General features: G+C 35.4%; 1 non-coding gene across 1 annotated transcript; it reads left to right on the top strand.

The window, feature by feature from the left end:
• Nucleotides 1-19207: 19207 nt before the first annotated feature.
• Nucleotides 19208-19281, top strand: Trnaa-ugc (transfer RNA alanine (anticodon UGC)). Its single transcript has one exon. It is a non-coding gene; the product is annotated as a tRNA-Ala (tRNA).
• Nucleotides 19282-25975: the final 6694 nt, after the last annotated feature.

Raw genomic sequence — 25975 nt, 5'->3', positions numbered from 1 at the left:
CTCAATGAATATCAAAATTGCAGTAGTATTTTAATGCAGTTTTGATTAGTTCATCGGCCTTATGATGCCACATAGTTATTTTCTAGCATGATTTGAGAAAGAAAAATAAAGAGCTGGGGTGAGTAATATATATAAGATAATATTTTAAGTATTAAAAATAAAATGTTCTATTATTTTGATGTATATAGATTCTCGGACTTTTTTAAATGTCTACAAATTATAAGTAACTAGATGAGTGAAATAAGATGAAAAAGACCATCCACACAAGAGGAAATATTAATAAATATCTAGTAGAATATTCAGGTTTTTTTAGTGAAATTAAAAGTAAATCTTTGGAATTATTTTCAAATATTTGTGTGTGTGTATGTTCATATATGTATTTGTTCATATATGTGTGTGTATGTTCATATATGTTTGTGTATCTCCAAAAGTCAAAGAAGTACATATTTGTATTGATGGCCTTCACAAATATCCTGACAGCTTTATCTTACAAATATTTGTGGAATCTGACCACTTTCTGTAAATATCAAATCTACCACCACGATCTATGCCACTTTCATTTCTTACCTGCATTATTGCAACAAACACTTAACTACTTTTTCTTTTAACTCCAAAAAAGCCAATACAATACCCAGAGTAATTCTGTTAACCAATCTACACTATCTCTCTGATTATAATCCTCCAAAAGTACCCTTTCATCTAGGGTGAAAGAAGTCAAGTGTCCTTACAGTTCTTCAAGGATATGGCAAATGTGGACCCAGATGCCTGTCTGATCTCTTGTCCTAATACTCACTCCCACAGACCTTCTTCTCTTCCTCAAATTGAGACAGGCCATCATCCTGTACACGTTCCTGCGATGTCCTTGACATCTCCCACCCCTTCAGATCTTTGACCTCATCAAGGTCTCCCTGACAGTACTCCTTAAAAATCACTCTCTGCATTCCCCAATCCCTTTCTTTAATTTTTCTTCAATGTACTCATCTCCTAAAGTATATAACAATTTATTCATTTAATTTGTTTATTGCCTGTTTCTTTTTTTGTTTTGTTTAATTTTTTGATTTGTTCTAATTAGTTGTACATGACTGTAGATACAAGGTTCATGAAGGCTGGATTTTCCATCTGTTCTTTTTATTCCTGTATGATATTGCCTAAAATAGTACCTGGCATAATAGTCACTTAATAAATATTTCTTCAATGACAGGATAAGGATATTTGCCTTAGCACTATTTGAAATTGAAAACAAGCTACATGTTCAACAAAAGGAAAGGCTAAATGAATGATATAATAGAATATTACACACCTATTAAATTATTAACTATATTAAATGCATTGTCTGTGTAAATGTTTACAATCAAATAGTTCAAGAAGTTTAAAACAAACTTGTTTGCTTTAAGAGCAACTACATCAATCTGGAATAAGAAAAAGCAAAAATACTCTGTTAGGATAATGGAATTATAGTATATTTTAGGTTTTAAAATAAAATTTAATGTCTTTTTTAAAAAGTATAATTGAGCTATATTAGAATACTGAAAACAGAACCATAGTCACATTTTGAGCTATTTGGATTCATAGTTATTTTGTTATAGGTTAAATATTCCTCATGGGTTAAAATCTTGGTCCCCAGGAAAGTGTTATTCTATTGAGAGGTGCTGGAACTTTAAGGGTAGAGCCTTAAATTTGAATTATTGGAGATAGGCCCTTAAAGAGGATAGTAGAACCCTAGCCCCCTCTTTGCTTTACTTTTCATCCCAAACTAATTTTATTTTTACTTCAGTTTTCATATTTTTACTGATGCATTACAGTTGTATATAATGGTGGAACATGCTACATATTCATATGTGCACATGTCATAACAATGTAATTTGGCCAGTGTCATTCCCCAGCCTTTCCCCTTTCCCTCTCCTCCTCCCTTACCCTGGTCCATTTCCTCTACTCCACTGGTCTCCATTCAGTTTTCATGAGATCCCTGACCCCCACCGCCACCCCACTTTTATTTTCCTTTTTCATTTCTAGCTTCCACATCTGAGAGAAAACATATAACCTTTGACCACCTGAGTTTGGCTTCTTTCACTTAACATAATATTCTCAAGTCCCAGCCATCTTCCTACAGTTAATTTCATTCTATTTTTTATTCTTTTTATGGTTAAATAAAGCTCCATTGTGTATATAAAGTACATTTTCTTTATTCATTTGTTCATTGACAGAAATGTTCGGCTAGTTCTACTATGAATTGTGCTGCAATAAAAATGTATATGCATGTATCACTATAATATGATGACTTAAATTCTTTATGACAAATGCTGAGGAGGGGTATAGCTGGGTCAAACAGAAGTTCAATTCCCAAACTTTTTAGGTATCTACATACTGATTTTCTCCACATCCTCTCCAGCTTTTATTATTGTCTGTATTATTGAAATCTTAGCATAGATTTGATTTGCATTTCCCTAAAAATGTGAAATATTTTTTCACCTATTTCTTGGACATGTGCATTTCTTATTTTGAGAAGTGTCAGTTTAGGTCATTAGCCCATTTACTAACTGGAATATTTTTGTTGATGTTGAATTCTTTTAGTTCTTTATGTATTCTGAAATTAATCTTCTGTCCAAAGAGTAGTTAGCCATGTTTTGTTGTGTTTTATTCCCTTTATGTGGTTTCTTTCTTCACATTCTTTTTTTGTTTCATTTTTTTGGAGGGGCTGTTGCTGTTGCTGTTTTGTTTTCAATTTTTTGGTTTGGGGGGGTGCAGAAGATTAATTTGATAACATCTCATTTATTAACTCTTGACATTATTTCTTGAGCTTTATGGGGCCTAATGAGAAAGTTGTTGCCTGAGCCTGTATGTTGAAGTGTTGATCCAAAGTTTTCTTCTAGGAGTTACATAGTCTGGTCTAATTTCTTGGTCTTTGATCCACTCTGAGTTGACTTTTTTGCAAGGTAAGAGATAGGGTCTAGTTTCATTCTTCTACAGATGGATAACCAGTTTTCCCAGCACCATTTGTTTAAAATGTGTCATTTCTCCAGTGTATGGCTTTGGTACCTTTGTCAAGGATTAGATGGCTATGCATGTGAAGGTTTGTCCCTGTGTCTTCAATTCTGTATCATTGGTCTATGCATCTGTTTTTTTGCCAGTACCATGCAGCTTTTGTTACTATAGCTCTGTAGTATAATTTCAGCTCAGGTATTGTGATACCTCCAGCATTCTTTATTGGCTTAGAATTGTTTTGATTATTCTGGTGTTTTATTCTTCCAAGTGGATTTATCACTGTTTTCTCAAGTTCTAGGAAGAATGTCATTGGGATTTCAGTGGGGATTAAATTGAATCTGTATGCTACTTTTGGTAATATGGCCATTTTAACAATATTAATTCTGCCTCTCCACGAACATGGGAGATTTTTCCATCTTCCGTGTCTTCAATTTTTTTCAACGTTCATAGTTTTCAATGTAGAGGACTTTTACCTCCTTGGTTAAATGTATTACAATGTTTATTGTTGCTGTTACTGTTGTTTTGTTTTGAGGCTAATGTTTTCCTGATTTCTTTCACTATTGGTGTAAGCTATTAATTCTTATACATTGAGTTTATAACTACTACATTGCTGAATTTATTAGCTCTAATATTCTTCTAGTGGAGCTTTTTGGATCTTCTAAGTATAGGATCATATCATTTGCAAACTGAAAATTTAAGTTCTTCTTCCCTTTTATTGCTTTTATTTCCTTCCCTTCCTTAATGGCTGTGGCTAGAAGTACATAGTAGTACTATGTTGAAAAAGAGCGGTGAGAGTGGGCATCCTTATCTTGTTGCAGATTTTATAGGAAATTTTTTCAGTTTTTCGCTATTCGTTATGATGTTGGCTTTGGGTTGTTGCATATAGCCTTTATTATGTGAGATAGGTGTCATCTATCTCTAGTTTATTCAGCGTTTTGATCATGAATGTGTGCTAAATTTTGTTGAAGGCTTTCTTGCATCTATTTAGATGACTAAGTGATTTTTATCCTTAATTATATTTACATGATGAATTACATTTATTGATTTGCATATGGTAAGACTTTTTGGCATACCTGAGATAAAATCAACTTGGTCATGATATACAATCTTTTTAATATGTTGTTGAATATGACTTGCTAATATTTAATTGAGGTTTTTAACATCTAATTTCATCAGGGATATTGGTTTGTAGTCTTCTTTTCTTGATGTGTCCTTGCCTAGTTTGGGAATGCATGTGATACTGACTTGCTAGAATGAATTTGGAAGTGGTCCATTTCTTTCTATCATTAAATAATTTGAGGAGCATTGGCTTTAGTTATTTAAAGGTCTGATAGAATTCAGCTGAGAATTCATGTGGAAGTGGGATTTTTTTTGTTGGAAGGCTTTTTATTACTACTACTATCTCATTGCTAGTTATTGATCTGTTTAGTTTTTCTATGTCCTTTTGATTCAATTTTAGCAGTACTCATGCATCTACAAATGTATCCCTTTCTTCCAAGTTTTCCAATTTATTGTAGTATAACTTTTCAATATAGTCCTTAATGATCCCTCCACTGGATTTTTGTGAAATCTGTGGTAATTTTTTTCTTTATTCTTTTCATGTCTACTTTTATTAATTTTAGAATTTGAGTCTTTTGTTGTTGTTGTTGTTAGTTTGACCAAAGACTTATCAATTTTGTTTATCTTTTCAAAGAACCAACTCTTTGTTTCATTGATTTTTTTATTCTCAACTTTATTAATTTTGACTCAGATCTTAATTATTTCCTTCCTTTTATGGTTTTGGAATTGGTTTGCTCTTCTTTTTTAAGGACCTTGAGATGCATCACTAGGTTGTTTATTTGGGATCTTATTTTCCTATGTAGGCACTCATAACTCTAAACTTTCCTCTTACATCTGCCTTCATAGTCCCAGAGGTTCTGGAATATTATATCACTATCTCATCTGATTCTAAGATTTTTTTAAAATTTCTCCTCTAATGTCTTTTATCACCCATTTACCATTCAAAAGTATATTGTTCAATCTCCATGTGTATATATAGTTTCTGTGGGGTTTTTTGGTATGTGTTCTAACTTCATTCTATTATGATCCAATAAGATGCAAGGAATTAAATCAATTAGTTTGTATTTGCTAAGACTTTCTTTGTGGACTCTAATATGTTCTGTTTTGGAGAAGGTTCTGTGACCGGCTGAGAAGAAACTATATTCAGCTTTTGTTAGATAATGTATTCTATAGGTGTCTATTAAGTCCATTTGACTTAAAATATTTTTGAATCTTTATTAAGTTTATGTCTGGTTGACCTATTGGTGAGAGAAGTTTGTTGAAATAACCCATATTACTGTGCTGGAGTCAATCTGAGTCTTTAATTCAAGTAGTGTCTGTTCTACATAATTAGGTGCACCAACATTTGGGACATAAATAATTACTATCATTATATCTTCCTGTTGGATTATTTCTTTAACTAGTATACTTATTTTCTTTGTCTCTTCTGGTAATTTTGGTTTGAAATCTGTTTTGTCAAGTATGAGAGTATCTAATCCTGTCCTACTAGCATGTTTTATCATTACCCATCCTTTCACATTCCACTTGTGACTGTCTTTGCCTGTAAAGACAGTCTCTTGCAAACAACATGGAGTTGGGTCTTTCTTTTTAAACCATTCTGCTAGTCTATTCTTTTAATTGGAGAGCTGAGAACATTTGAATTCAATGTTATTATAGAGAGATGTTTATTAATTCTTGCCATTTTGATTTATTTCTAATATTTAATTTAGTTCTGTTTCTCATTTGCTTAACTACTCTTCAAATAACATTTGTCCACTTGTGAGTTCTCTGGCTTTTATTTCTTCTGTGTGAAATATTTAAGTATTTTCTATAGTGCCAGGTTAGTAGTCCTGATTCTTTTAGTTTCTGCTAACCTTGGTGGATTTTTGTTTCACTTTTGATTCTGAATGATAACTTTGATGGATATAGCAATTTTCATTGACATTTATTCTCTTTCAGGAACACATCATTCCAATCTTCCTGGATTTTAGAGTTTGTGCTGTGAAATCAGAAGTAATTCTGATTGACTTATCTCTGTGATTGAATATTTTTCTCTTAAGGCCTTGAAAATTCTATCTTTCTGTATGTCAAGCATTTTAATTATAATGTGTCATGGAGAGTATCTCTTTTTCCATTTTTTTTTTTTTTTCAATTTTCAAGTATCCTGCATCTGCATGTTCTGGATATCCATCTCATTGTCAAGGTTTGGAAATTTTTCTATCATTTTCCTAAAGAAGCTATTAATGCCATTAGCCTACATATCACAACACTCTTCTATTCCAAAGATTCTTAAACTTTAGTTTCTTAAAGTCATGTCAGAGTTCTTGCATATTCTTGACATGGTAACTTCTTTTCTTTTTTTTAATACTGTCTGAATGTTTAATGCTGACTACTTTGTCTTCCAGCTCTGAGATTCTTTCTTCAATATGACAGAGACTTTCAACTGAACATTTTATTTTATTTATGGTGTCTTTCATTTCCAAGATTTGTTTGATTCTTTTTTCAGTATTTCTGTCTCCTTATCAAATATCCCATTCGTATCCTGTATTGACTTCCTTAATTTGTTCAGTTGTTTTTCTGTTTTGCTGGAATTCATTGAATATCTTTATAATCATTTTTTTGAATTATTTATCTGATATTTCATATACTTTTGAGAGTCATTTGCTGAAAAATTATGAACTTTCAAATTATGCATTTGTTTTTCATATTTCTTGTATGCCTGTGTTGTGTTTTATGTATCTGTTGGCATGGCTTTCTCTTCCACTCTTATATGTGGGACATTTTAGGGCATAGCCTTATTTTGCCAATGTCCTAGGGTAATCTACATTGAGATAACTCAGAGGTATGGTATCTACGACCTTTGTGTTAATTCTGTTTTTACTGTAGAAGTGGGTTTTACCAGTGGAAACTATCTGTGTTCGGTCAGGTCATTATTTGGGTTTTTTCTGTTCTATTCTTTGTATTAAAGTACTGCTGAAATTCAAGTGTGATTAATTTGCATAAGAGCAAAGTATGCTATCTCCTGGTTGGGATTAGATCAGCAACAGAGTCTGTACCCTATAAATTTTAAGTGGTCTCTGTAGATTTCCAGCACCTCCCAGAAAATGGGGGAAACAATAGCAGCAACCAAAGCAAATAATATACAGCATTAACATCTATGATATCTTCAACATAATTACCCCAAAAGCAGGAATGGTAGGGTAGGGCAAAAAGAAAAAGCAATAAATAGCAATGAACTAGATATGGCATTAAAGTAAACTTCAGGTGTCAACTCTGCCACCCACAGTGTTAATAACTGCAATAAGACAAGTGGTAGAGACAGGAATAATATAAACCAAATAATTCTAAAAGATAGTAAGAATACAGCTCATTAAGAGAAAAGAAAACATGATATTTAGAATTTTCAAAATGTGAGCAGAGAGAAAGCAGAAGAGATGTAGCAAGTTATAGCTATAAAGAAGGAGAAAAAAATAAGAGAAAAGCAAAAGAGAGGAAAAGAGAAGAGAATTTGTTAGTGGGGTAAAAAAGGAGAGAAAGATTGGCTTATTTCACTTAGCATGATATTCTCCAATTCCATCCATTTATTTGCAAATGCCATAATATTATTCCTCTTTATGGCTGAATAACATTCCATTATGTATATATACTACAGTTTCTTTATCCATTCATCTGTTGAAGGGCATCTAGGTTGGTTCCACAATCTAGCTATTGTGAACTGAGCTGCGTTATGTGGCTGTGTTACTGTAGTAATGTTGTTGTGCATAACGTTGATGTGGCTGTGTTACTGTAGTATGCTGATTTTAAGTCCTTTGTGTATAAACCTGGAGTGGGATAACTGGGTCAAAAGGTAAGCCAATCCCCAAAAACCAAACACCAAATAAGCCCTGATAAGTGGAGAATGATATATAATGGGGGTGGGGGGTGGGGAGGGAGAGAAGAATGGGGAAACTTTAGATTATGTAGAAGGAAATGAGAGGGGGTGTATAAAAAATGGTGGAATGAGACAGACATCGTTACCCTATGTACATGTATGATTACACAAAAGCCATGAATCTACATCATGCACAATCATAGAAATGAAATGATGTACCCCATTTGTGTACAATGAATCAAAATGCAGTTTGTAAAACATTAAAAGATAAATAAATAAATATAATGCTAATAAATGGCCAACAACTGACAATTCAGATGAAAAATTTAAAGGTAGAATGATCATTAAAAAAAATAAAAAAGGAGAGAAAGAGAAACAAAAGGAGAACAAAATTAGTTAGAAAACCTTAATTCTAAAAACACAAGACATGGAAAAAAACTATCAGAAAAAATGCTAAAAATGAGGGGAAAAACACAAACACATATAAGTACGTTTATCCATGGAATAATTATCACATCAAGAACAACAAAAGAAAGAGAAAGAAGAGGAAAAATAATTCTTAATGAAATAATTTTCTCCACTGAGGTGGTCAAAGCTGTCAATGAGAATGGTCACTGCTTCTGTCCTACTGTCTTCTTGGGCTATATACCAAGAAAGAGGAAGGCCCAGGAGTTGAAAACCCCTTCCCCTTTTTATGTTGCTCACTGAGCTGCTGTAGATGCCTAAAACTTAGCTGGTTGAAACAGTTCTCAATTTTCCTTCTCATCAGAATAAGACAGGATGCGAGGGGATATTCTATTGATTTGAGTTTTGTCCAGATAGAACAGATTGATGCACTCTCAGGGTGAGGCTGCTGTGAAGTTCTAAGAGTGGTGTTCCAGTGTCTGGAACTTAGGTTTTATCAGGCCCCAGGGATTTTGTTTTTTGGCATCTGCTCTGGAGAGATTAGATCGACACACTCTAAGGTCAGGCAGATGCTGATTTCTGAGAGGAGTCTGGATTTCAGGAGTCTCCCAAGAATCCCACATGAGAGGCAGGACAGCCAACCCTCCACAGATCTCACATGCTCCATTGCCCACAAATACAACCTTCCCAGGCCTGGTTCCTAAATACAGTCCTGCCTGTCTGTTCAGTTTCTCAACCTTCTTCAGCTGGTTATGTGAATCCCCACACTGAAAGGGAAAGTGAATCGTACTTCCCTCTATATTTCTAACTTGATCTTCCTGGGTACAATCTTCTCTGTGCCTACTTTACTCACATTCTACGAAGTACACCCTCGGTCTCATGGAGTGTGCTCCCCAGAGCAGTATGTCAATATTTGCCATGATCCCTCAGGTTCCCATAGCAGCAAGCTAAAACATGGCCTCCTCAAGATGATGGTTCTAGCTTCAGTGCTCGGCTTTCCACTTGGGAAACACTGAGCCATTTTTAAACACCAGTTCACTGTGCAGCCTCTGGATCAGTTATGTTTAGGTTTATCTTATGATGTGCAGGTTTTTCTATGCCAAATTTTTCCCATGTGTTTCTCTCTCTTGGTATTATCCCTCCCCTTGCCGTGAACCGGCACTGCTGCTGGCACAACCAATTTGACTCCAACATAACTCTTCCTCTTTGCTCCATGCATGCAAATTTCTGAGTCTCCAAGAGACTCTGACTGTCTGATACTAATTTCAATGAATTCCCTCCTTCACCCACCTCACTGAGAAGCTGTACTCCTGCTGCTTGATTCTCAAGCTGTAGAACTGGAAATGCAGGCTTCCTTTAATCTTCCTCCATCTTGAATTTGCTCCTCTTCACACTTGTTCCTTTGTAGTTCATGATGGAATGAGTTATTTGTTCCAAAATGTACCCTTGTCATAAATGCTGCCACAAATCCAAAAGCAGTATGGCCAACTGATCATGGACTGAAACTTCCAAAACTGAGTCAAAATAAACCTTTTTTCTCTATACTTCGACTAACTCAATATGTCACCTAGTGCAAAACTGATTATCATGCACTTGGTTGAGTTTTAAATATCTAACTTTATTCTGATGATTAAAACTAATAGTATTAATTTTGAGAGCAGAAAATGTCATTGACTTATTCTTAATACATTACAAAGTAGTTGCAAGGTAATAACTAAACTATTACAAAGTTTAAATTTACTCTGAAAATTATGAATATAGTTTCTCTGTTGGTTCAAAAGTAGGGAAATGTCATTATGTTAACTAACATATTCCCTGAATTTAAATGGGTTTGGGGTAATTTAAGACTTCACAATATCTAGATATACAACCATATGTAATCAGCCTGGATATCAACAGGGAAACCCAGGGTTTTAGAAGAAACTGTTTTTAAGAAAAAAAAAAATTATGGAGAAAGAATGATACATTCCCAGTAAAAGGTATGTCTAAAATTTAGGTGAAGTTATTTTCCAGCTTTGCTGAAGTTACACTCATATCATTAGCCTTCTGTAAGTCTATGATCCTCAACAATCTTAGATTAGTAGTACTCTGAAGAACCCAAGTTCATCCCTGGAGAGCATATTAGGGATTACAGAAAATAGCTACAGAAACCAGGAAGGACAGATGAGCTCGCTGCTATATATACCACTGTGCACCTGACACAGATGACCCTTGGAAGGATAAGAGGTAGAGACATGTTGAGTCTGGAAGCCTCATGGGTGAACATTATGCAGGTAGGGGACACTTATGTTATACGGAGTTCCTTTCCTATCCACAAGGTATTTTCCTGTCCAGCTATGTTTTACAAAAATTAGAATAGTATAGTGGCACTCATTTTTTATATACATATATAATAAGTAATAATATAAATAACTGGAAGAATGCACAAAAAGAGAAGAAAAGATAAGGAAATGAAGAAAGGAAAAATAAAGAGGAAAGGAAGAAATATTTTCCTTGAATATGAAAATGGGGGAAAAATAACTACAATATTTGGAATTCAATATAATAAAAGAATCTACGTCATGCACAACCATAGCAACGAAATGATGTACCCCATTTGTGGACGATGTATCAAAATGCAGTCTGTTAAAAATAAAATAAATAAATAAGAATCAAGAAGAGGAAAGATATGGAACATGTGTGTCGGGGGAAAGAAAACAGTCAAATAATTTCTTCATTTTGCTTCTGTACTCAGCCAACAAAATCTACTCCTCACCCTGCTGATACGGAGCTCTGAACCCCTGGTTCTAATGCTGCCTGATTCAACAACTATCTTTGTTCAGATAAACTCTGCTATATGTAATTTGTCTAAAGTTTTTCTTATAACTTATACTGTATAACAAAACATTACTTCATATTCCAAGAAGCATATTAAATCCTGAGGCAAATATAAAAGAATTCATCAACCCTTTTAGAAAAGAGGTATTATTATTATTATTCTGAAAAGCTAATCAATATTTAAAAGGATACAGCCTAAAGATGTTACATCTATGATGGAAATTAGAAGACTTATCCTGAGAAGAATTGTGGAGATTGTTTGCTCTTGTTATAAATGTACTTAGGAGTACTGACTTGTACTTTAAAATGTCTAAGATAATAAATTTTACGTTATGTATATTTTACTCCAATTGTAAAAAAAAAATAAATAAGTAACAGACATATTAGAAAATTCAGTGGAACGATAGCAGTTCAGAGAACAGCAATTGGTTATATTATAATAAATCTGATATAAATTTAAATTTCAAAACCTAAGTACCTATCCTAAAGCAATGATATTACATTTGTAAATACCTTAAAATTAGGTAATGTGGGAAATTGTGAATGTAATAAGATAGTTGCCTAGGAGATCAAATTCTGTAAAATAAAACACAGCCTGCATCTAGAAGACATTAACTTCCAGGTTGATAAATAAACATTCACAAGACTCTATACCTTAAAATTCTTGCTTTTTGCTGTTTGTCTCTAGATTTAAATGCTGGAAATTTTATGCATGCATATTTTGTACTATGCTATCTATTCCCAGATCCTGTATCTCCTCTCTCTTAACCTGTAACTTCTTCTCTCCTACTGCTCTTTCTGAGAACCCAGGTAGGTAGTTACCACTTTTTGTCATAAGTTTGTTGGGTTTCAGTTTAGCTTCAATAATGTTTAAGGAAACATCGCTGCTCAAATACTTATGTTGGCTTAAAATGCCTCAGCAACTAGCCTAAGAAAAAATTATATACTGATCTTTAGAGGAAATCAGTGTATTGTGTGGTAAAAAAAAAAAAAAGAAAAGAAAAGAAAAGAAAGTTTCTATCATAGAATCATAGAGCCCCTCTAGGAAAATGGAGGCCTTGATACTACTACCTATATGTACAAACATGAAAACATTAAGTATGAATGTGACAGAATTTCACAGGGTGGAGTGAAGGAGCATGTGTGACCAAGTTAGACAGAGAAGAATCAAGTGTCAGCCTTTTCCCTTTGTCCCTGGAGGAGGCTAACTAGTCCTCCTAAATAGTCCAAGGGGCACTAATGGAAGCACCAACACAGTTACAGGGTAGGGCTGACCACCACCATGGTGATGGTTAAGGAGCGGAGGCTTTCACTATTTGTTGATTTTGAAGCAACAGAAACAATTAAATTACGAGTACTTACAGCCATCCGCTTACATACCCCCATTTCCAGTTTTCTAAGGAAAATAGCATCATGAGTATGTCTTCTATGTCTGGGGTGACTGATGCAAATAGGAAAAGCAAACCATGCCCTGGTCACTCCACAGATGGCCACTAAAAGTCTGAGGAGGGGGACTGCTAACTACTTTGGACCTGAGAGTGAAAAGTATCAGACAAGTAAAAAGTCTAGGGTCACCAGGTCTTTTGGTTTGTCAAAGCAACTGAGAAATCTCAATTTTAACATGAAATAGACTGACTTTCAAATATTGGCAACTAATGCAAATTTTTCAACACAGTATGAAGGTCAGACTCCAAATGCCCCTGGTTATTCTCAGACTGTAGGTCATCTAGTTGTGACCTCAGCTTAACCAGAGGCTGAGCTGAGGGAGGTGGGGCTAGGAGAGAGGGCAGGAGGGATACGAAAAACAGAGATTTCAGATTGCTGTTAAATGGAGTGGGAATTTGGAAAGAAAGAGATGCTGAAGGGGAAGATTAAGGATTGTTTTCTGTGTGAAGGGTGATGAAACTTCTTTGGTAAATCAAACACCTTTAGTGTTTGAAAATTGGATTTGTATATTTTTAATGCAATAACATAATACTGATTTTAAAGTAAGAGGGAAATAGCCTAGTCATGTGGATGTTCATGTTTACAAATGGTAAATATTCACAGTTGGGTTTTTATGAAAAGTTCATATTGGATTTCATGTCACAGTTTGTGATAAAACCATAGCTCTCAGGGAATTAGGAAGGACATCACAAGAACTATTCAAATACAGTATAAAAATGCAATACCTTGCCAGAATGTTACTATTTCTAGTGATAAGATGAACCCAATATAGAGGCTAAGTACTAAAAGGTAGACTGAAATGCTTCCACAGTAGCTATGAAGGCCACACTCCAAACACCCCAATCTCCAGACGCAGATGGACATGTGCTCACATGTACTTGCTTGCTGTATAATGGATGCTATGAGCTGAATTGTTTACCACCACTCCCCAATTCTGTGTTAAAGCCCTGATTCCTAAAGTGAAGGTATTTGGGAGATTATTAGTTTAAAAGAGGTCATGGGTATGGTGTTCTTATGAATAGATTGTGTCCTTATCAAATGAGACACAAGAGATCTTTTCCTTTTTCTTTCCCTGTCAGATGAAGACATCTGCAATTCAGAAGGAGGGGTATCACCAGAACCTAACCATGTTGATGCCTGGTCTTAGACTTCTAAAACTGGGAGAAATAAATGCTTGTTGTTTTAGTCATCCAACCTACGATATTTTATTACAGTAGCCCTAACTCATACATAACAATACTGCAAATTTGGCACACATCACTAGGAAACTATTTATAAAAGATTCTTCCATTAAGTCTTCAATCTCATCTATACAAAGGGCAGAAATCTACCTTATCTAATCAACCTACTAAAGTAAATTTAAAAACAAGTCCTTAAATAGAATGTCATCATGAAACACTCTGCCATGGAGAGTATTGACTCCCAAATTAGTTTGTTGAAATCTAATATTCAATGTGATGATATTTGGAGGTGAGGCTTTGTGGGGATAACTAGTCACAGGAGTTGAGGTCTCATGAATAGTAATGACATTAGGAAAAGTCCAGGAAACTAGCTCTCCTTGCACTGTGGCATGTGAGGATGCAAGGTCAAGATGGCATCTGCAAATCAGAAGATTGCCTTACCCAGGCACTGCAGCTGCTAGCATCTTGAACTTGGACTTCTTGGTCTCCAAAACTGGGAAAGGTAAGTTGTTTCAGCCAGTCAGTCAATGGTATTCTATTACAGCAACCTGAGCTGCCCAAAAGATAGCCTTCACCTTGAACACTCTTATTTTACTTATTTAAATGCAGTTTTTAAATTTAATTCTAAATATCATATCTCTATAGCACTATAAACATCATTTGTAAAATCTGTGTGCCATCTTACCTTAAAATGAGAGATTATAATTTCTTTTTAAAGAAAGCAGTCTTGAAGTCAGCCAGGCCAAGTATTGCATCAGTTACTAATTCTATGGTAGCTTATTTAACCAATCCAAGAAAGGAATTCCAGCTCTCTGAAATAACTACTATGATAGGATTGTTAAAAATATTAAAATAAGATTTTAACATATTTAACACAGTGGAAACCATAAAATTTATTTCACCATTTCCTCCTAAAAATGAAGCTATGCTTAAATCTAACTAAAGTGATTTTTAGAATTATCCTTAAAACAGTTTTGAGGGGCTGTTTTCCCTAAGGCAACTGATTATTCAAGAAGAGGCATCTAAAGGTCAAGGAAGTTTATCAGAACTTCCATCAGGACTAAAGGACAAGCGTCAAAATAATAGTTGGATTCCAAGGCCACCCAAGTTGAGGTCTCTTAAAACCTGTAAGCTTCAAGTGAGAACTGTGAAAAATTATGCACTAAGAGAAAGGATCAACCAAAAGTATGTCAGTAACTGAAGTTTAACTAAAGCCCAATTTTGAATTAATCCAAGCCTTGAAACCTGAATAAGGAAATCTTAGCTCTTTATCAAATCAGATGACCAGATAAACTAAGCAAACAAAAAAGTATGTTTTCTCTGGAGGAAAATATTGTTATTTAGACTGCAAGTTTTTCTACAATTTGTCACATGAAACATACAACAGTGAATGAAAACTAATCATGCATCTGAAGAATAAAAATAATATGAAAGAAAATAAAAACACACAATAGACTTGAAAAAGTTACTTGGAAACATTTCGACCCTTTATGGTTGTGCTTTTAAGCAGAACTGCTTCAAGGCTTGTGACCTGGTCAGTCACTCAGGGCCCACAGCTAGAGAGGGTGCACACTTGGGTTAGTAGTCTACTACTAAGTACGACCAACTTGAATGCCTAACAGTTTTGAAAATGGGCTTGGTGTTTCCATTTCTCCTTGGGTCCCTTCAGTGATGTGACTGGGTCTGCTTCCAAGAATCATTAGACGATACCAGAGCAATGTTTAGAGCTAAGTATTCTCCATTAGTGAGGCAAGACCCTGGTAAGTATTCTACCCAATCCTCCAGAGGAATCATATTTTTCAGTTGAACTGGAGTGAGGAGGCAATGTTCCCAGTCCTTTGGGAGTACCAGGTATTGTTCCCTCTCAGTATGCTTGAAGTGGTTCTTCCTCCTAACTCAGTTCTTCACGTGCACATATTGATCTGTATCTTCTGCATGCTCAAGGGGGAACTCAGATTTCCCGAATTGTCTCTGTGCAGTTGTCTCCTCTCCAGAGCTCTCCCTTGAAAACTCAATCTTCCTAGGACCTCTTTCCCTGCATGTTGGCCAACCTCACTTATTTCTCATCAGATCCATTGTCGGATGCCTTACGGCTTTATAAAACAGCTATTATATACCCTCTCCAATTTGGTGGTTGTTATTAGTATTGCAGATGGAATGACTTGCCCAACCTGTGGTTTCATCTGACTTTGAAGTAGAAGACTAACAGCACTTTTCTGTAACAATTCCAAAGTTGAAACATTCCCAATATTAACCAACAGGAAAGTAGACATGTAAATTATGGTGTGTTTGTGTGATAAAATGCTATTACAGAAATAAAAAGAAACAAAGCCTAGCCACATTCAGCAGCAAGGATAAATTTCACTATGTTGAACAGAAGAAACAAAACAAAACATAATGCAATAACACATGCTATATGACTCAAAACAATAGACAAAACAGAATGACTGTGTTGGATTCAGAGTGATGATTATCTTTGAAAGGAAGGGAGGGAGGGCCATGACCTGAGCAGTCATGAAGAACGGCTCTATGCTTTTGACCATGCTTGTGTTCTTGACATAGGTGGTAGTTAGGCACTGACCTCTTCATGATAGTTACTGAATGGTGGGTTTCCTTTACTGTATTCCTTGTTAGTTATAATATAGATGATATTAAAAATAATAACAGATAGTAAAAGGAAATACATATAACAAATAACATATCATCACAGAACTCAGCATTCTGACAAGCACCCTTAGAAAAATATTTTTGTCAAGAGGCATGTAATGTCTTTGCTGGAAATATTCTAATATTCCTGAGATGCAGCTATCTGCTGCTTCTTAAAGTAGGGCAGTTTTTTACATTGGTATGTATTGTCATTTTACATGTTATATGTCAAGAACCTCTTGGCTGGGAGTCACATTTCATCAAATTGTTGCTTTATCTATGGAGATTTTTAAGCGTATATTTTTACAATATTTTCCAGTAACATATTTAGCAAATGACTAATACTTTAAGTTCTAGATCTTTGATAGGTTGCTTGACGTACTCTTTGAAGCACGTGGGCACTGCTAAGAATGACATTTTCTAGCGAATTCTACTCAAATGCCCAGATTCATCCTCATCTGGAGCTTATGTGGCAGAGCTGGTGGCTAATAGAAAACATCAGCTCTGATTTTATTTGGTTATCAAATCATATGTGATAATGTCAGAAACAGTAAGTTTTTTTTTTTTAAGGTGTTTGTGCTGACTTCAAAGTAAACCTGAACAAGTGAAATAGAGATGAAGAACAAGAAATTCTAAATTTTTACCCATCATGGGTTTTGATATTATCAATTTGCCTTTGTTGACTTAAGATGCACGCACGCGCATGCACACACACACACACACACACACACAAAGAGTTTTCTTTCAATACCCTCAGTATATAGAAAATCAGGACAAATCTTACACTAGCAAACTCATTACAGTACCTATCTTATTTTTGAACTAGATAAGCCAAGATATTTATATTTAGATTTTGTTGGAGGGTCTCAAAAAGATAATGTGCAATCTACATTTTTTCCTCACTACCCATACAGATACAGGGGCTGAAGTTGACCATAGAAGCTCAGAATTGTGCTCTTCACCCCACCGATTGCTAGCTGTGTCATCTAAAGTAAATTTATAGTTGAATTTAATGATTTCTCTTCCTATTTGTGAAATGAGAACTATTTCACTGGACAGTTATGAATATAAAATAAAATGATGGGAAGAATTTCTATGCCTAAAATCATTTGACTACCACCTATACAAAGAACCCCTGCCAGTCATTCCACAGATGTGGAAACTGAGACTGAGAAAAATAAGTGACCTATCCAAGGTCACAATTAAATCCCTTGCATATGGAATTCCCTTTCAGTGAGTAAACTAACCCTTCCCTGATATCCCTGATATCCGTGGCCAATGCTGCCAGGACCTCAGCCATTGGGTTCAGTCATCAAGGTATTCTGGGTGGTGGGCATGGAGGAGGCTTTCTGATGAGAAAGCAGAGGTCATGGCACCCATTAAAATCCAATAATGGAGTTATATCAATGCAGGCAAATGTGATGATTTTTCATTGGAGTTCTCATAGCCTTTAATCCCAATTGTTTTAATAAAAAGAAAGATTTTCTCAGCTGGACTGTAGCACACAATATACGAATTGATTGATTTGATTCCTCAGAAATAACATATAACATGATTTTTGTGAACAGATGGAACTTCTTGTCAGCTTCAGAATCCCTATCAGGGATCAGGTCAACCTGAAGTTCTGCTCTAACTCTCCATCCTGTGATTTTTCTTGAAGGAACTCACATAATCTTTCCCCAGCCTGCTTTCCCCTAATTTCATAGATGGCAAATATCTTGCAGTAACACACTCAAACAGGGAGAGAGGACCATTGTGTGAAATAAAAATTTAACTGCTATGAGTTGGAAAAAAATCTATTTGGATTATAAAAGATTTCATTGAGCAAATAATTCTATAATATGGATAATAGGAAGTTAAAAAAATAAAGGTATCAAAAGAGAGTCTCTAATTTCATAGTATATATAATCCCATTGTAGAGACAATATGTATGTCCATAAAATACCCATAATAGGCATTTAATAATTAAAACCAAAATCACTTAGAATAGGAACTTAAGAAATTCTGGGAAATGGTACCAGCATTTGATTTTCAGTAATAGGAAAGATGTCCACGGTGAAAAGGAGAGAAGAAACACACTAAAGGAACACTGCCAGCAAAGGCTGGGAAGCTAAAGTCCCATGTACTTCCCCAGGCTGTCAGGGGAGTTGGAGAGAAGACCGGGAAACTAAATTCTTCCGGTGAGCAATCAGACAATCTCCAGGTAATGGAAAATGATTGAAAGTCTTACAACCACATCATAGACATGTATCCGTGACCTAAGCTCCCCACACGCACCATTCCAAAATTGCTCTTTCTAACAAAAAGTCCTTTCTATTATGATTCTGATACTAACTAAATTGTGTTCAAGATGGTGATGGATATATGATCCTTTAACACCAAATCAGGAAGTAGAGTCATAAGACAGATGGTCGATCTCCCTGTTCCCAGACTCATTAAACCTTCCATATGCTCTCTGCAAAAACAGAAGATACACACCCATGAAGCCTGTTGCTCTGAGTAAGTGTTGATCCCTTAATATACCTGAAGGACATGCCATCTGAATGGCTTGGAACATGTTTCATTCTTGGTGAAGTAGGAACATTTCCTGGTGCCTGTCCAGGTGAGCCAGCAATATCCCCAATTGTTCTGCATTTTAAACGGTGAAGACAGAGCATTTCTTCCAGGAATTCTTGAATGCAAACCAAGTTTATGATTGTCATCATTTAGGAACAGGAATTTCTAAATACAGAAGCCTTACCTTAAAATATCAAAACCATTTTAGGGCAATCAAAATAAACTTGCTTTTTCTTTTTCTGAAGAACATATTAGGGGATATAGCTGGGGATATAGCTCAGTTGGTAGAGCGTTTGCCTTGCATGCACAAGGCCCTGGGTTCAATTCCCAGCACCACAAAAAAAATAACATATATGTGTGTGTGTGTGTGTGTGTGTGTGTGTGTGTGTTACATGTTTACAGAAAAATAACAAAAGTAAGAATTTTTCTCTGCCTCTTTCTCTTTTTCACTCTCTCTCAAAATAAAATACTCAGTGAAAAACTGCCTAAGGCACAGTAATTGAAAATTTATTTGAATCAGAAAATGCAATTTAAAATTAAATCTATGCAGGTATTGACAACCTCAAAAACATTTGAAAATTTCAAGACAAATGGAAGCCTTCATTATCATTAGCATCATCCTTATTATTGCCTTCAATAAGCTATTTTTAGCTTAATAAGCAGGTCTCAGTGGTGGTATTTTGATTTGAAGCATTTCTTAAAATACATATTTTTTTTAAAAATCACCTAAGATGAGGGTTTTAAGACTATGCAGTTAATCATTTTAGCACATATATTCATGGCAGGGAGGGGAGAACATGGTGAAAAAGGAAGCATTTATCTGCTTGATTAAAGATTTTATGGATCCAGATGCAGGCCTAAATTTCCTAAGGGACAGCTTTCGGCTACTGACTGCATTTTTCTCTGCCCATCTGATATCTCCAAATTATAGGCCAATTGATGCTGTTTTAGGAACAAAGCAATACTTAATACATATATTTTTAATTATTAATTAGGAAACTGCAGCATCACAAGAAAAACTTACATTCAAGTAATTGCCTATATTCCAAACAAAATAGCTGGAAGCAGTTTGATTCTCCCAAGACCACAACTTCCTGTGTCAGCCCAAACCACTAGCGTTCATGCTTTCCTGAAGTCAATCACCAACCACAATGCAGACGCCTAAAAAGTGGGGATGGCTATTTTACTGGGGGCCAAGACCTTGGTTCATATGCTGCAATTGGTTTTAATGGGCTTTAAAGTCATTTTCTCTAGGACACCTCAGAGACATTAAACTAGATAATAGTGACAGCTGGAAGCCAATTTTTAGAAATTTCAAGGCACAAGTGAAGGAAAATTAAAGAAAAAAATTGATGTGAAGAAGCTTAGAAATTACTCCATAGGTATGAGCTCTAGATGGAGTTAGAAGAAACAACATTACCCAGCATAATACTGATCGGAATTTTCCCAGAGAAAACGAATCTATATGCACTCTATATAATTTGCTGAATTATTTGTAAGTATACAAATTGAATTGTTTTGTATATTGTATATATTTCCATAAACATCAATGAGGTATGTAGAATTTTAAGCTCTTTCCCAAGATTCCTGCCTTCTAGAATATGCACCCTTTATAACCCTCTCCCCTTAGGTTGGGTGAGGTGATCATGATGGATGCCACTCTTGTACTAATGCTATAACATATGGCAAAGGTGACGAAATTGTGCAGATTGTTTCCAAACTAATTCGAGTTAATCAAAAGAGTGATTATCCTTGGTAGGCCCGAATTAACCAAGAGAACCCTTTACCTGCATTTCCTAAAAGGGAAATTCAAAGAGAAAAAAATCCCTCGCTGCCTTTGAAGTAATATATTGCATGTGGTAGGGGTCAGCCAGAAGTATCCAGTGGGTGAAAATGGCCCCAAGTTGACACCCTGCAGGAAAGCAGGGTCCTCTACTGCAACCCCAAGGAAATAAATTGTCCTGCAACTCCAAGGAAATGAATTCTTTCAGCAACTAGTGGGTTGGGAAGAGGACTGAGAGCTCCAGGTTGACAGGCAGCCTGAGTGACACCTTAATTTCAAACTCACAGCCCCTCAAGGAGAGAACCTAGCTATACCAATATCCACACCTCTGATCTACAGAAGTTTAGATGTTACTTTAAGCTGCAGAGTCTGTGGTTGTTATTTAGCACAGAAAAGTAACACAGTGGAAGTGTATTGGATAACTACTATTTTTACCCCTTCCCTATCTGGTATCACTTTTTCTTTTTTTTTTACTTATTCTAGAAATATCTTATTTTTTTGAGCAACCTAGTCCTTGCAAACTTCAACCATGTACTTCTTTTATGTAGCGTTATTCATAGGTTCTCTTCCCACTGACTCCAGGAATGAGCTTATGACTATCCAACTCAATCACAGTGACCTGCCATGCTGAGAAGTCCAGGTACAAGCACGTGACTCACACAAGAACAAGAGAATCCCTCTGCAGGATGGCACTTACACCAGCCACTAAGATAACATGAAACCAACAAGTGGAGAGATGCAGAGGAAAAGCATGGGAGGAAAAAGGGAGCCCATCAGCAATCGAATTGCCCATTCTCCCCTTGGAGCCAAACTTGTCCCCACACAATTTTCCCCATTACTGTGCTTCCATAGTTAAATTGTATTGGTTTTAGTAGCCAAGATTACTGCGTAGGGTTTTTGTACCAGAGTGCTGATTCATTACATCTCACTTTTTCACCCCAAATTTTCTAACGTGACATCCATCATTTATTGTCTTGCTAAACAAATTTAATCTAGAGAAAGTAAATCTTTGTAGCCAAAATTTAATAATATGCTATGATGTCTTGAGAGTAGAAATGGCAGTCAAATCTTAAATGAAAGAATTGAGACACTGACAGGTATTCAAGAGGGATTTTTTTTTTTTTCTCCACATAGACTTTTTTTTTTAAGAAAATCATTGCTCTGAGTAAAAATTTAAAATTTCTCAAATTTATACTGTCATAATGTCCCAGTATGGAAAACTTCACTGTTCCTTCTGGAATGGAGGTCAATATAGGAAAGGACAACCAAGGTAGAGACTCCATTTAGGCAACTCCCAACGAAAAAAATGTTATGAAATCATTTCAGGATAGTGTGCTGAGTCCTTGTGACAGTCTGCATTTGAGAATTCCTTGACACTCTGGAATTTAGCACTTCTAGTTTAGCTAGCTTATCTGCTGCACATATTTATCTATAATCTTAGCTCTAAATCTGCATTTTAACAGTAAAGCTAGGCTGCTCAGTTTGTGATGGTTTCACTGGAGTTCTGGGAAGCCCCAGAAACTGTTAGGACACAAGTGTTCTTTATGCACAGCTAAGGCAAACAGAGAAGTCCTACTTTGATGCAAAGGCAGATTAGCTACTGCATTCCATTTCAACTCAGTGATACAATTGCACATTTTAATAATATACTTCTTCCCATCTCTGTCCCCTAACCCCTTCACTAAAATTTAGAAAGTAAATTATGCTTTTCTCCTGTGGACTCACAGGAATAGGTTATAGAAATTAAGAACTATGAATGATTTTCCCTATCAAAAATAAAGTGAGTGGACTATTATCACTTCCTCCAAACCTTCCTGCATAAGGTCCAACTGAAAGGGTATCATCCCAAATTCAGATGCTGGTCTCCAGGCAGCCAGTAGTGATTTGTTCTATTTAAGTGGCAAAAAGTGTTGATCTAAGTGGAGAGAACAATATTATGACTAAACACAATCATTCAATTTAATAATTATTCATTAAAGGAAAATTGTTAACTAAGTAATTGAGGAAATGAAAAAGCATGAAATATGGTCTTGCCTCCAAACATAATATAATTAGGATGCAGGGGAAACCTAATACAAAATTCCTAAGGAACAATGAAAACATATATAATTAGCTTCAAAGAAGAGCTATACTTAATATTCTTGAATGAATATTAGCAATATATATTTCATAATTTTTTAATTCTTCTAGTTTTCAGTGTATTGATCTATAAGATGTGGACAATTGCCTGCCCAAAGTGAGGATTAAATAGGATCAGGTAGAAAAATCAGATACTCATTACATAGTACTATTATTGCTCTTTACTTTTTAAATATAATATACTGTTGTACTATTCCCCCCAAGCAAAGCAACTGCATATGAAAGATCTAGATCTGTTAAATTATTGCTCAGTAATATAAAATAGCAGCCTGGCAGTGAATACTGATAGAAATAAGACACAAACTCAGGAGCTGAAATGAAGTTGAGACATTTCCTCCGAAAGAAACTCAAAAAGGAGTGTAAGTTGATTCCTGTTTCAGGACTGAAATAACCTGAAAGAAGCCAAATAATTAATCAGAAACAGACTAACCAGAAAATGTTTAAAACAAGTCTCATGTTGCATAAATACATCTTGTAAAGAAAATCCAAACAACAAGAATGAGAAAAAAGACCCATATGCACGTGAGACTTGGGAGAAGGGCCTACCTGAATTTCAGTCCTGGCAAACAGCAAACCAGTAGGTACAGCCGGTCGTCACTTGATCTCCTGAATTCCCCCAAAGAAACACAGGAACTAAGAAAACAGTGTGCTTTCAAGCAAGGTGTTAGAAGAAACAGCCCAGTGTACCTTCTGAAGGAATTGCTAAACCTAAGACAGTGCTTTATAAAAATCCTGGCACCATCACTAAAGGAAGACAAGATGGCAGGGGTGATGTTTACATCAGTCACTGAGGAGATTAAGCCAGCTTTTGATGTATGCATGCAAAGATGCATATGCTAGAAGAAACTGGAAGTTAAACAAGAGGTCACCATTGAATTCCAATCATTATTTTATGTGCAGAGAAGCAGAATTCTGTCAGATGGGTGTTTATGTGATATGTCCTGTCATTTCAGGAGGTTTGTCTTTGTGAGATTTTGTTATATTTGCAAGATTTATTTTTAACAATGGTGGTTCTTACCCCATCTGAACTACAAATCGAAGGTACAGACTGAAACTATGAATTTTCCTCGTTATCCTTATAGAATGAAATTAGAACCCTTGACTGAAACAACTGGAAAGATACAGATCCATCATTACTAGACATTATGTTTGCATACAACAAGGTTTTGGAAATATGAATCTGCTGGCATTACATGATATAATTACTTAATTCAGGAGAATTCAGCATTATTTACTTATTTCTTTCCATGAAAGTAACCAAAAAATAAAAATAAGAAAGTTTGAAAAAGAAATTAAATAGTGCAGGTATCCTACCAACTACCACATCTAGCAGGTACATACTACACCCTAGAATCAGTGTGACAGAGGAAATTATATATATATAATTATATAATTATAGACATATATAATCTTCTGTTATCTTAGTCTTTTTCATTTCCAACACTCTATATGCATGTGTACTTTACTAAATTAAATGTGATTTAAATATTTAAAGATATATATACATACACACACACAAACATACATACTATTTTAACTCATCATAACTTAAACACAGTCACTTATTCCCACTAAAAAGGAACATCACTGTATACATTATATATTTATAGGTGCAAGGGACTGCCACAGGGTTGTATATTTTTTAAAGCATCTCTTCTGTATTCTATGAACATCTATAAGGTTTTTCAAGTTTAATTTTGATTCCATGCAGTTGTAACCTTACCCACAGCAGTATCTAACCTCTACCACCGAGGCTTCCACTATGCTTCTTAGTATATGTGGGAGATAAGTTTTCTCCAAGAGCAGAGACAGCTCAATTCTGATTCTTTTTGTAATCAGAGATGAAGTATCTCAAGAATCTGGAGGGTCCTGATGGGACAGAAGTAACAAGAATTCCAATATCAGTTTTTGGTAAAATATTGTTTAAAAGAATGAAAAGTGTTTGATCAAAAGTTTTCAAAGAATACTCAGATAATTGTTAAAATCAGATAAATAGGTGAGGAGAAAAGGCAGCTTTTAATAAGATTGACAGGTCAGAAAGATGCAGGTATAAAAAATGTAGGCCCTGCCTCAGAGAAACTTAAGGAGAGTAAAGAAAGTCAAGAAAGAGTCAGTAGTGAAAGAGGTTGAACAACTGTGAAAACAGGACAGAAAAAAGGGGGACCAAATCAGAGTAATTCACGAGGGTCCAAGTGACCCAAGTGAAGGAAATCATCCATGAAAATGTCTGCAAAAGAAAACCATGAGAAGAGCTGCTCAGGGGGTCAGAAGGCTGATCACACAGAGGACTAGGGCCAGTATTATCGGGGGAAGAGGTTGTAGAAGCCCAGACCTTCCTTTCCTCTTTGTGTGGGTACCAAAAGATACATTGGAAAGTGATGACGGGAGGTCTAAGAAAGGCAAAAATGAGATGCCTAATGGAAGACATTCCAGGACATAGAATGTACCTGACCACAAGCCAATTAAAGACAGTCTGTGGGCAAAGGGAATGAGCCACCTAATCTATACATTAAAATAAAAAGAGCAATGTGCAAACATTTGGTTCATAAAAAATAAGAAAATAAACACTACAAAGTGTGCTTGTTTATCTCAGGTATCCAATTTGTAATCCAAGAGTCTCAGGTTGGAATGATGATTAGGGTGAAGCAATGGAAGGACAGGTAAGAGAACCAAGCCCACATTAAGTCAAGAAGGATAGTTCTGTAGATAGTGCTGTGCAGACCTTAAAGTTGCCCAGCCCTTTGACCTACATAGTTAGAGTTTTGACTCTCAAAGAGATGGAGATAGTCCAGGTGTCTCACCAGTGATTCTTTTTAAACTAAGTTTCTAACTCCAAAGTAGCAAGTGGTTATGTATTCTCAAATCAAAGAGGTACAATGATTTATAGAATTAATATCTTTATTCCTTCATAAATATTTAGATGAAATAATAGGCCAATACATGCCAAAGAAGTTACTAAATTTCCTTGATCTGGTTTGAATATTTAGAGCATCTGTTAACCTAGGAAAAAGACAAATGTCTGAAGTACTAAACTCAAACAAACAGATTTTAATTCCAGCTTCTCCACTTAATAGACATGTGGCTCTTGTGATTTGTGCAGAGCCAATGAAC

The sequence above is a fragment of the Sciurus carolinensis genome, chromosome 9 (genome assembly GCF_902686445.1).
Source record: "Sciurus carolinensis chromosome 9, mSciCar1.2, whole genome shotgun sequence".
Classification (NCBI taxonomy): Eukaryota; Metazoa; Chordata; class Mammalia; order Rodentia; family Sciuridae; genus Sciurus; species Sciurus carolinensis.
Note: the sequence above shows the minus strand (reverse complement) of the source record. Positions and strands in the feature narration are given on the sequence as shown.